A 10000-nucleotide genomic window follows, 5' to 3' on the forward strand; every position below is an offset into this window, starting at 1 on the left:
CTTCGACCCAATTTAATGTCAAACCCAAACACTTTCCCCATCCAACGTTCCCCCTGGACTCGACCCCAGCCCGAATACATCCCATCGTCCCACACCAGCGAAAGCCTGGCGCACCTCCAAACAACTGTCCCCATGCCCCTCCTCCTCTCTGCATGCTATTTTTATTCTAACGATATGACGAGTAATTTATCATCGGGCTTTTATTTGATCTAAGTGAGGAGGGGGCATGTGTCCCAGGACACAAAAACACTAAGATTAATGTGGCAGGATGTTCAATATCCTGGTGATGAAGGACCACCAGAGGACTTTAGATGCTGAATCTTTACCCTTCCAACAACCTCACAACTACATTATTATTGATAACATGGTAGAACCTGGGAGGACTGAGATGACTTCCTGTTTATATGTGGCAACCTTAAGACTCGGATTCACGCTGATGACCGACACTAATTTGCCACACAAATTAAAGACATTTTTTTTCACACATGATGTTGTTGGTAGGAAGGAAGTCAAAACTCCCCTTTTTGCTCTTGATTGGTTTAAACAACAACACGAGCCAATACACTCTTTTATTGTCATTTATTTTATTTTATAATCGAATAAACAGTTCTTTCGCATGCAGTATAGTGTGTTAGCAGCATAGATTATGGTATTCATAGGATAAGTAGTAAGAACAGCACTGAAAAACACCCAATGAGACTCATCCAATCAGAGCACGAAGCATGTAGTAAAATGTGACTCCATTAAAAGTGTCCCTTTAAACTTTCACTCGAGTAAAAGTACAAAAGTATTTGCCTTCAAATGCACTTAATTATCCAAAAGAACTATAATTCATCGTATCAGCACACTGATCTATTAATAGAAGGATATTAATGAGTTAAACACTGATTGATTTCTATTACAATCATCATGAACACAAAACCTCAAAAACGTGTAAATGAGGTCACGTGTGTGGTGGTGAGTTCGAGTCTGGAGTTTCTTCATCATTTATTCCTCTCTAAATGTTCTGCTTGATGTTGAACTGATGCTGAACTGTATGTTGGTGATCAGTAGATGCACCGAGCGCCGATCAGAACACGTGTAAAACAGAGCGTGCGCTCGATCCTGATTGGTGACTCGCTGCGTGTTTCACCAGTTACGTTTTTATCCTCGTAAATAAAAAGGAACGACTGATTTCACTACATGTAGTCGAGTAAAAAGTAAAATATTTGAAATGTAGTAAAGTTACAGTAAAAATCTCCCCAATTGGAACACTTTAATAAAGTACAGATAGACAGAAAAGCTACATAAGTACAGTAACGAATAACATTTACTCTCTTACTGTCCACCACTGGATTCCTGAATCCTGTTTAACATACCGCTCTCACATTCATCTCGTAAGATTTAAGGATCAGAATAGTTTTACTAGATCAGATCTAGGGATCAAATAGGCCTTAAAAATATGCATGAAAAAGAGAAGAAATAATGAAGTGATGGAGATAAAAAGATAGAAATGGGCTGTTTTTATGAGTCCTATCACCTCCATGCAGGTCTTCAGTAGAGCTGAGGAACATCTGTAAAGAACTCAGTACTCAAACTAAACACACAGTTGTTTTAGGAGACTTAAAGTAGTTGTCATCCTTCTGATATGACATGAATGCAGCACAACACAGAGTAGGAACTGACATTATCAACTTCCTCTCTCTATTGTTTCACATTTAATTACATGTCAGTAGAAGAGAAGAGAAGCTCACCGTCTTTCTGTTTTTTTGGGGGGTTTTTTTGTCCTCCGTGCATGCTCTTGTTTAGGGAACAGCATTGTGGTCACGAAGCTCTTCTCAGATTAGCTCCTCACTCATATCACTATGCAGTGGAATTCTTTAACTTCTCATAAACGCTGCAGTGCCTCAACGTTAGATACGTCCAAGAACATATTTAATAAGATTTTTCTGAAAATATCATAAAGACGACAGCTGCACAAAATGAGCAAGTGAGTCCATGGAGACTTGTAGTATCTCAGGTCATAAAAATAAGAGGAAAAACAAAGAAAAAAATGTTGGCTCTAGTCCTAGAAATAAGTCTTAAAGTTGCACAGAATTCTGCGATTACATTCTATATAATAAATGCGTAAAAAAATGCATCATACATTCTGTTTTTAATTTATGTTAACAGGGCAAGTAAATAAAAACCCAACATGGCTTCGTCTGGTTAGGGAACAGTAGGTTAGGTTAGAGTAGAGTAGAGTAGAGTGGAGTAGAGTAGAGTAGAGTAGAGTAGAGTAGAGTAGAGTAGAGTACAGTGGAGTAAAGTAGAGTAGAGTAGAGTGGAGTAGAGTACTGTACAGTAAAGTAGAGTAGAGTAGAGTAGAGTAGAGTAGAGTAGAGTGGAGTAAAGTAGAGTAGAGTAGAGTGGAGTAGAGTGGAGTAGAGTGGAGTACTGTACAGTAAAGTAGAGTAGAGTAGAGTAGAGTAGAGTAGAGTAGAGTAGAGTAGAGTGGAGTAAAGTAGAGTAGAGTAGAGTAGAGTGGAGTAGAGTAGAGTACTGTACAGTAAAGTAGAGTAGAGTAGAGTAGAGTAGAGTAGAGTAGAGTAGAGTAGAGTGGAGTGGAGTAAAGTAGAGTAGAGTAGAGTAGAGTGGAGTAGAGTAGAGTACTGTACAGTAAAGTAGAGTAGAGTAGAGTAGAGTAGAGTAGAGTAGAGTAGAGTACTGTACAGTAAAGTAGAGTAGAGTAGAGTAGAGTAGAGTAGAGTAGAGTAGAGTAGAGTGGAGTAAAGTGGAGTAGAGTAGAGTAGAGTAGAGTAGAGTAGAGTGGAGTGGAGTAAAGTAGAGTAGAGTAGAGTAGAGTAGAGTGGAGTAGAGTAGAGTAGAGTACTGTACAGTAGAGTAGAGTAGAGTAGAGTAGAGTAGAGTAGAGTAGAGTAGAGTAGAGTGGAGTAAAGTAGAGTAGAGTAGAGTAGAGTAGATTAGAGTGGAGTGGAGTAAAGTAGAGTAGAGTAGAGTAGAGTAGAGTAGATTAGAGTGGAGTAAAGTAGAGTAGAGTAGAGTAGAGTAGAGTACTGTACAGTAGAGTAGAGTAAAATAGAGTAGAGTAGAGTGGAGTAAAGTAGAGTAGAGTAGAGTAGATTAGAGTGGAGTGGAGTAAAGTAGAGTAGAGTAGAGTAGAGTAGATTAGAGTGGAGTGGAGTAGAGTAGAGTAGAGTAGAGTAGAGTAGAGTAGAGTGAAGTAGAGTAGAGTAGAGTAGAGTAGATTAGAGTAGATTAGAGTAGAGTAGAGTAGAGTAGAGTGGAGTAGAGTAGAGTAGATTAGAGTAGAGTGGAGTAAAGTAGAGTAGAGTAGATTAGAGTAGAGTAGAGTAGAGTAGAGTAGAGTAGAGTAGAGTAGAGTGGAGTAGATTAAAATAGAGTACTGTACAGTAGAGTAGAGTAGAGTAGAGTAGAGTAGAGTGGAGTAAAGTAGAGTAGAGTAGAGTAGAGTAGAGTAGAGTAGAGTAGATTAGAGTGGAGTGGAGTAAAGTAGAGTAGAGTAGAGTAGAGTAGAGTAGAGTGGAGTAGAGTAGAGTAGATTAGAGTAGAGTGAAGTGGAGTAAAGTAGAGTAGAGTAGAGTAGAGTAGAGTAGAGTAGAGTAAAGTAGAGTAGAGTAGAGTAGAGTAGAGTAGAGTGGAGTAGAGTAGAGTAGATTAGAGTAGAGTGAAGTGGAGTAAAGTAGAGTAGAGTAGAGTAGAGTAGAGTAGAGTAGAGTAGAGTACAGTGGAGTAAAGTAGAGTAGAGTAGAGTGGAGTAGAGTAGAGTACTGTACAGTAAAGTAGAGTAGAGTAGAGTAGAGTAGAGTAGAGTAGAGTGGAGTAGAGTAGAGTAGAGTAGAGTAGAGTGGAGTAGAGTGGAGTAGAGTAGAGTACTGTACAGTAAAGTAGAGTAGAGTAGAGTAGAGTAGAGTAGAGTAGAGTAGAGTAGAGTGGAGTAAAGTAGAGTAGAGTAGAGTAGAGTGGAGTAGAGTAGAGTACTGTACAGTAAAGTAGAGTAGAGTAGAGTAGAGTAGAGTAGAGTAGAGTAGAGTAGAGTAGAGTAGAGTGGAGTGGAGTAAAGTAGAGTAGAGTAGAGTGGAGTAGAGTAGAGTACTGTACTGTACAGTAAAGTAGAGTAGAGTAGAGTAGAGTAGAGTAGAGTAGAGTAGAGTAGAGTACTGTACAGTAAAGTAGAGTAGAGTAGAGTAGAGTAGAGTAGAGTAGAGTGGAGTAAAGTGGAGTAGAGTAGAGTAGAGTAGAGTAGAGTGGAGTGGAGTAAAGTAGAGTAGAGTAGAGTAGAGTAGAGTAGAGTAGAGTAGAGTACTGTACAGTAGAGTAGAGTAGAGTAGAGTAGAGTAGAGTAGAGTAGAGTAGAGTAGAGTGGAGTAAAGTAGAGTAGAGTAGAGTAGAGTAGATTAGAGTGGAGTGGAGTAAAGTAGAGTAGAGTAGAGTAGAGTAGAGTAGAGTAGAGTACTGTACAGTAGAGTAGAGTAAAATAGAGTAGAGTAGAGTAGAGTGGAGTAAAGTAGAGTAGAGTAGAGTAGATTAGAGTGGAGTGGAGTAAAGTAGAGTAGAGTAGAGTAGAGTAGAGTAGAGTAGAGTAGAGTAGAGTAGATTAGAGTGGAGTGGAGTAGAGTAGAGTAGAGTGAAGTAGAGTAGAGTAGAGTAGAGTAGAGTAGAGTAGATTAGAGTAGAGTAGAGTAGAGTAGAGTAGAGTGGAGTAGAGTAGAGTAGATTAGAGTAGAGTGGAGTAAAGTAGAGTAGAGTAGATTAGAGTAGAGTAGAGTAGAGTAGAGTAGAGTGGAGTAGATTAAAATAGAGTACTGTACAGTAGAGTAGAGTAGAGTAGAGTAGAGTAGAGTAGAGTGGAGTAAAGTAGAGTAGAGTAGAGTAGAGTAAAGTAGAGTAGAGTAGATTAGAGTGGAGTGGAGTAAAGTAGAGTAGAGTAGAGTAGAGTAGAGTAGAGTGGAGTAGAGTAGAGTAGATTAGAGTAGAGTGAAGTGGAGTAAAGAAGAGTAGAGTAGAGTAGAGTAGAGTAGAGTAGAGTAGAGTGGAGTAGAGTAGATTAGAGTAGAGTGGAGTAGAGTAGATTAGAGTAGAGTGGAGTGGAGTAGAGTAGAGTAGAGTAGAGTAGAGTAGAGTAGAGTAGATTAGAGTAGAGTGGAGTGGAGTGGAGTAAAGTAGAGTGGAGTAGAGTAGAGTAGATTAGAGTAGAGTGGAGTGGAGTAAAGTAGAGTAGAGTAGAGTAGAGTAGAGTAGAGTAGAGTAGAGTAGAGTAGAGTGGAGTAGAGTAGATTAGAGTAGAGTAGAGTAGAGTACTGTACAGTAGAGTAGAGTAGAGTAGATTAGAGTAGAGTAGAGTACTGTACAGTAGAGTAGAGTAGAGTAGAGTACTGTACAGAAGAGTAGAGTAGAGTAGAGTAGGTTTGAGTTAAGTGAAGTAGAGTAGAGTAGGTTAGAGAAGAGTAGAGTAGAGTGGAGTGGAGTAGAGTAGAGTACTGTACAGAAGAGTAGAGTAGAGTAGAGTACTGTACAGTAGAGTAGGTTTGAGTTAAGTGAAGTAGAGTAGAGTGGAGTACTGTACAGTAGAGTAGAGTAGAGTAGAGTAGAGTACTGTACAGTAGAGTAGAGTAGAGTAGAGTAGAGTACTGTACAGTAGAGTAGAGTAGAGTAGAGTAGGTTTGAGTTAAGTGAAGTAGAGTAGAGTAGGTTAGAGAAGAGTAGAGTAGAGTAGAGTGGAGTAGAGTAGAGTACAGTAGAGTAGAGTAGAGCAGCATAGAGTTGAGTAGAGTAGAGTAAAGTAGAGTAGAGTACAGTAGAGTCCAGTGCAGTAGAGTTGAGTAGAGTAGGTTAGAGTGGAGTAAAGTAAAGTAGAGTAGAATAGTGTAGAGTAGAGTAGAGTATAGTAGGTTAAAGTGGAGTAGAGTAGAGTAGAGTAGAGTAGAGTAGAGTAGAGTAGAGTAGAGTAGAGTAGAGTAGAGCTTGAGATTTTTAGACTCAGTTCTCACTGCATCCTGAGATTCATGTTGGCTGGAGAGGAACCCGGTGTGATGTTCTGCTTTGGTGGCTGATCAGACTGATGTTTTGATGCACTCTGACATGCTTCTCAGCTCGCCACCTTTGTAAACAGTGGTCATTTGAGATACTGCAGCCTTCCTGCCAGCCATACTAATTTAACCTCTCACACAACTGGCTGATTGGATAATTGAATAAATGTGCAGGTGTCTTCTTCTAAAGTGGGTGTTTATGCTATCTATATATATTTATATATATATGCTGTCAAAATCAATGTGTTACTAAACCTAACCCTTTCTGTTCTTTTAAATTTTTATTAAAAATATAAATAAATAAATATAAAAGAGGTGAAATTAAACCCTTCAACGTAACACACGTTTATTCACAATGTCCTTTCTTTACTCACTCCACCGAAAAAAAGCTTTTAATCACTAAACATTTGTGTTACTGCTGCGCCAAGTCTCAAATCAGCACCTAAATCCGCCGCGATGCACAAATCCGGCAAATTAAACCGTCCGTGTGGAAACAAAGTAAAACTTCCTTTCGGTGTCCTGATGATTTCCCTAATTTAAAACACCATCATTACTTTAAAACATTTACAGGAATATTTAGTCTTCATGCTCTACAAGAGTTTGGTTTTAATAATAATAAACATACATTTGCATAAAGCATCAATATTTGTCCATGCACATGTTGATTAGAGTATTAAAAACTTGAAAAGTATTAATTTAAGGTACATTTAGAACTGATACAAATGTGCGATTAAGTTGCGATTTATCACAAGTTACCTCATGACAATCATGCGATTAATTGTGATTAAATATTTAAATCGATTGACAGCAATAATTTATTCGCTATATTCTCTATATTTATTCACCCAATAAATATAGAGAAAAGAAGTGAATCGTGTGGAAAACAGAGATTATTCCATCAGGGTGCCAGTCTGTCTCTACACTTCTTTATTTTTTTTCTCCTCCTGCTTTGTCTTCTAAACCCTGCTGCCCTCCGTAACGCCTGTGGAGAAATGTGGAAAGCATGTCATCACTGACTAACCTCTCTAAATATAGCCCTGATTACACTACATGCCGATGCTATAAGAGAGATAGAGAGAGAGAGAGAGAGAGAGAGAGAGAGAGAGAGAGAGAGAGAGAGAGAGAGAGAGAGACTGGGACTCTGTTGTCTTGTGACCTAGTAGTAAATGCAGGACACCGTCTGCCTATGATCCGTAAATATCCATGCTAATGTGTAAAATGGACACGCTGACCGTTCCATGATCTGCAATAACAATTACAGAATGGACTGACACCAATTATAGGTTCATATAACAGATGCATTCTGACACATTAACCTTGTTTATGAGCCTTTTGTGTCACAATACCTTATTTCTCGTTTGGTGAGATGATCGTACATGCTTTACAGAATGGACCATGTGCACATCAGGATTGATTTTGCACTAAATTTTTTACTTAAATTGCAATTTTCTATTTTTAAAACACACACTTTTTCTAGTCCTTTCCAGTCCATGGACCATGTGTAAGTGTGTAGTGAAAATGCTACTAGAGCCTGCAACATTATCAGGGACTCACAAGCAGAAGATAGTCACCTCAAAATCACTAGGATCAGGACCTTCTCCATAATCCTTACCCTTCAAAAGCACCCCTGAAAATGTAGAAACATTTCAGCAGCTCGTGCAGGATGATCACTGAAGAGCGAGTCACATTATATCACTTCTGCACTCACCCTTCTTCAGATATGGCTCCTTCACCCTCTTCCTGAAGATGAAGATCCAGCTCTAGGTCGTAGTTTTGGCACTGTTGCGGAGATCTAGCGCGAATCGGAGAAGATGCTCGGCACGCTTCGAAAAGAAGACTTCCAGGGCATGTTCTAGAAGAACGCTGGAGGAGCTGTATTGCTGTGCAAGAGGACTATTTCGAAGGTGACAGTGTGGAAACAGATAAATAAAGTACTTTTTTGTAAACAGAGCAAGTCTCCAAACTTTTTGATATAGAGTGTGTGTGTGTGTGTGTGTGTGTGTGTGTGTGTGTGTGTGTGTGTGTGTGTGTGTGTGTCTGTGTGTGTGTGTGTGTGTATTGGACTGTTTCTAGCTCAAGAAGCTTTAGTGATACGTATAATTGCTTTAGTGACGTGTAAAGTGTTCGAGCCATATTGTTTGCACGGGAGGCAGTGCTGAGGATATTCTCTCTGTCACAGAGACAAACTAGGCAGTGTAGATGATAAAGAAAAGGCTTTTCTTCCTGGGCTGCTTTTTACGCAGCAGTGTCTGCATTTTTCATTTGACATTTTATCCGCACCGAATATGAGCAGAAAATTGGAACGTTTACCGCACTCCTGTTTACAAGGATGCTGACGTTGCAAAATGGAAATGCATGGCCATGTTTGTCCCACTTCACACACACACACACACACACACACACACACACACACACGCACACACACACACACACACACGCACACAAGCTGCTATTGAAAGTTTGATTAAGTTTCCTAACTTTACGATTAGACCAGTATAATACACGAGCTCTTCTAGAGATAAAAGACAATAAACTGTGTTGCGGATGCAGTAAAATGTAAAAAATATAATATCCTGGTAATTGGCGTGGCTGCGGGTCAGAGGTGTACAGTCCCATCCCAAACTGCTGTTCACTACTCGAGTGTACAGATTCAGTCGAAGCTAACGAATCTGTTAACGAAGCAGCAGGGGAGGAAGAAATGCCCGAAACTTGCCTGAGAGAAAAATCTTTTTTTTTCCAGACAAATTTTAAAAACTTATTATTATTTTTGGAAGATCTTTTTCAAACAATAATGATCCAACTAAAGCAGGATATTAAGATCAGACTGGAGGTTTCTAATCAACTGGAATAATTAAATTTGTTTTATACTATGACCAATGAAATGTAATATTTTAAAACAAAACTACATGCACTATAATGGCAAATGTTTGTGGACACCTGACCATAAGATCTCTATGTGCTTTGAACATCTCATTCCACAATTAGTCTCCATTTACTGTTATAATAACCTCCACTCTTCTGGGAAGATGTTTCACTTTGATTTTGTGGAAATTTGTGGAGATTCTTTCAGCTACGAGGGTGTTAGTAAAGTCGGGTAGTGATGGAGGTGAGAAGGTGAGGAGGCCTGTGGTGCAGTAAGCGTTCACATTCATCCCAAAGGTGTTCAATAGGGTTGGAGCGCCTCAGCAGGAGATCTTTAATTCCAGCCCATGGAAAGCAGGTCTTTATGAAGTTTGCTTTGTGCACAGAGGCATTGTCGTGATGAAATAAGTCTTCTAGTTTAAGTGTAGAGAAAATTTTATCCTTCTGCATCCAAAGACAATCTGCTCACAACGTTTGTGAGAATAGTTTGGGGTAGAAGCACATATGGGTGGGAAAATGCTCCATGGCATATGAGGTGGTATCAAAATGTTTGGAGACTCGCTCTGTGTACAAGAAAGTTCATCATTTATCTACGTTTTCACACGATCACCTTAAAAAAGTCCTCTTGCACAGCAAAAGAGTGCTTCTAGCGTTCTTCTGAAACGTGTAATGAAAGTCTTCTTTTCAAAGTGTGTCAAGAATCATCTTCTGTCAAAACGATGACTTTTGAGCTTATATATATATAAAGTTCTGTAGAGGAAGTCCATTTCAGATACCAAGGCTGCATCCACTCCATTAACATGATTTCTCCAGATCTGCTCCTGTACCTAAGAAGAACCGATTCACAAAAGGCTTGATTAAACAAAGATGTGTTCAAGATTAGATTAGATTAGATTAGATTAGATTAGATTAGATTAGATTAGATTAAACACTGTGTCTAAGTCACTAAAATTCACTAAATTGCAATGCTGGTCCACAACTCTGGGGCTTCCCTATTTAATGTATCAATAAATAGACTACAACTTTAGTTACAAATTCAATACTAGAAGGTCAACATTTAAATTCAATGGAAAATTGAAATGTTTATGTGGAAGAACCGAAGGCAGAAA

Source organism: Silurus aristotelis (assembly GCF_946808225.1).
Source record: "Silurus aristotelis genome assembly, chromosome: 16".
Taxonomy (NCBI): domain Eukaryota; kingdom Metazoa; phylum Chordata; class Actinopteri; order Siluriformes; family Siluridae; genus Silurus; species Silurus aristotelis.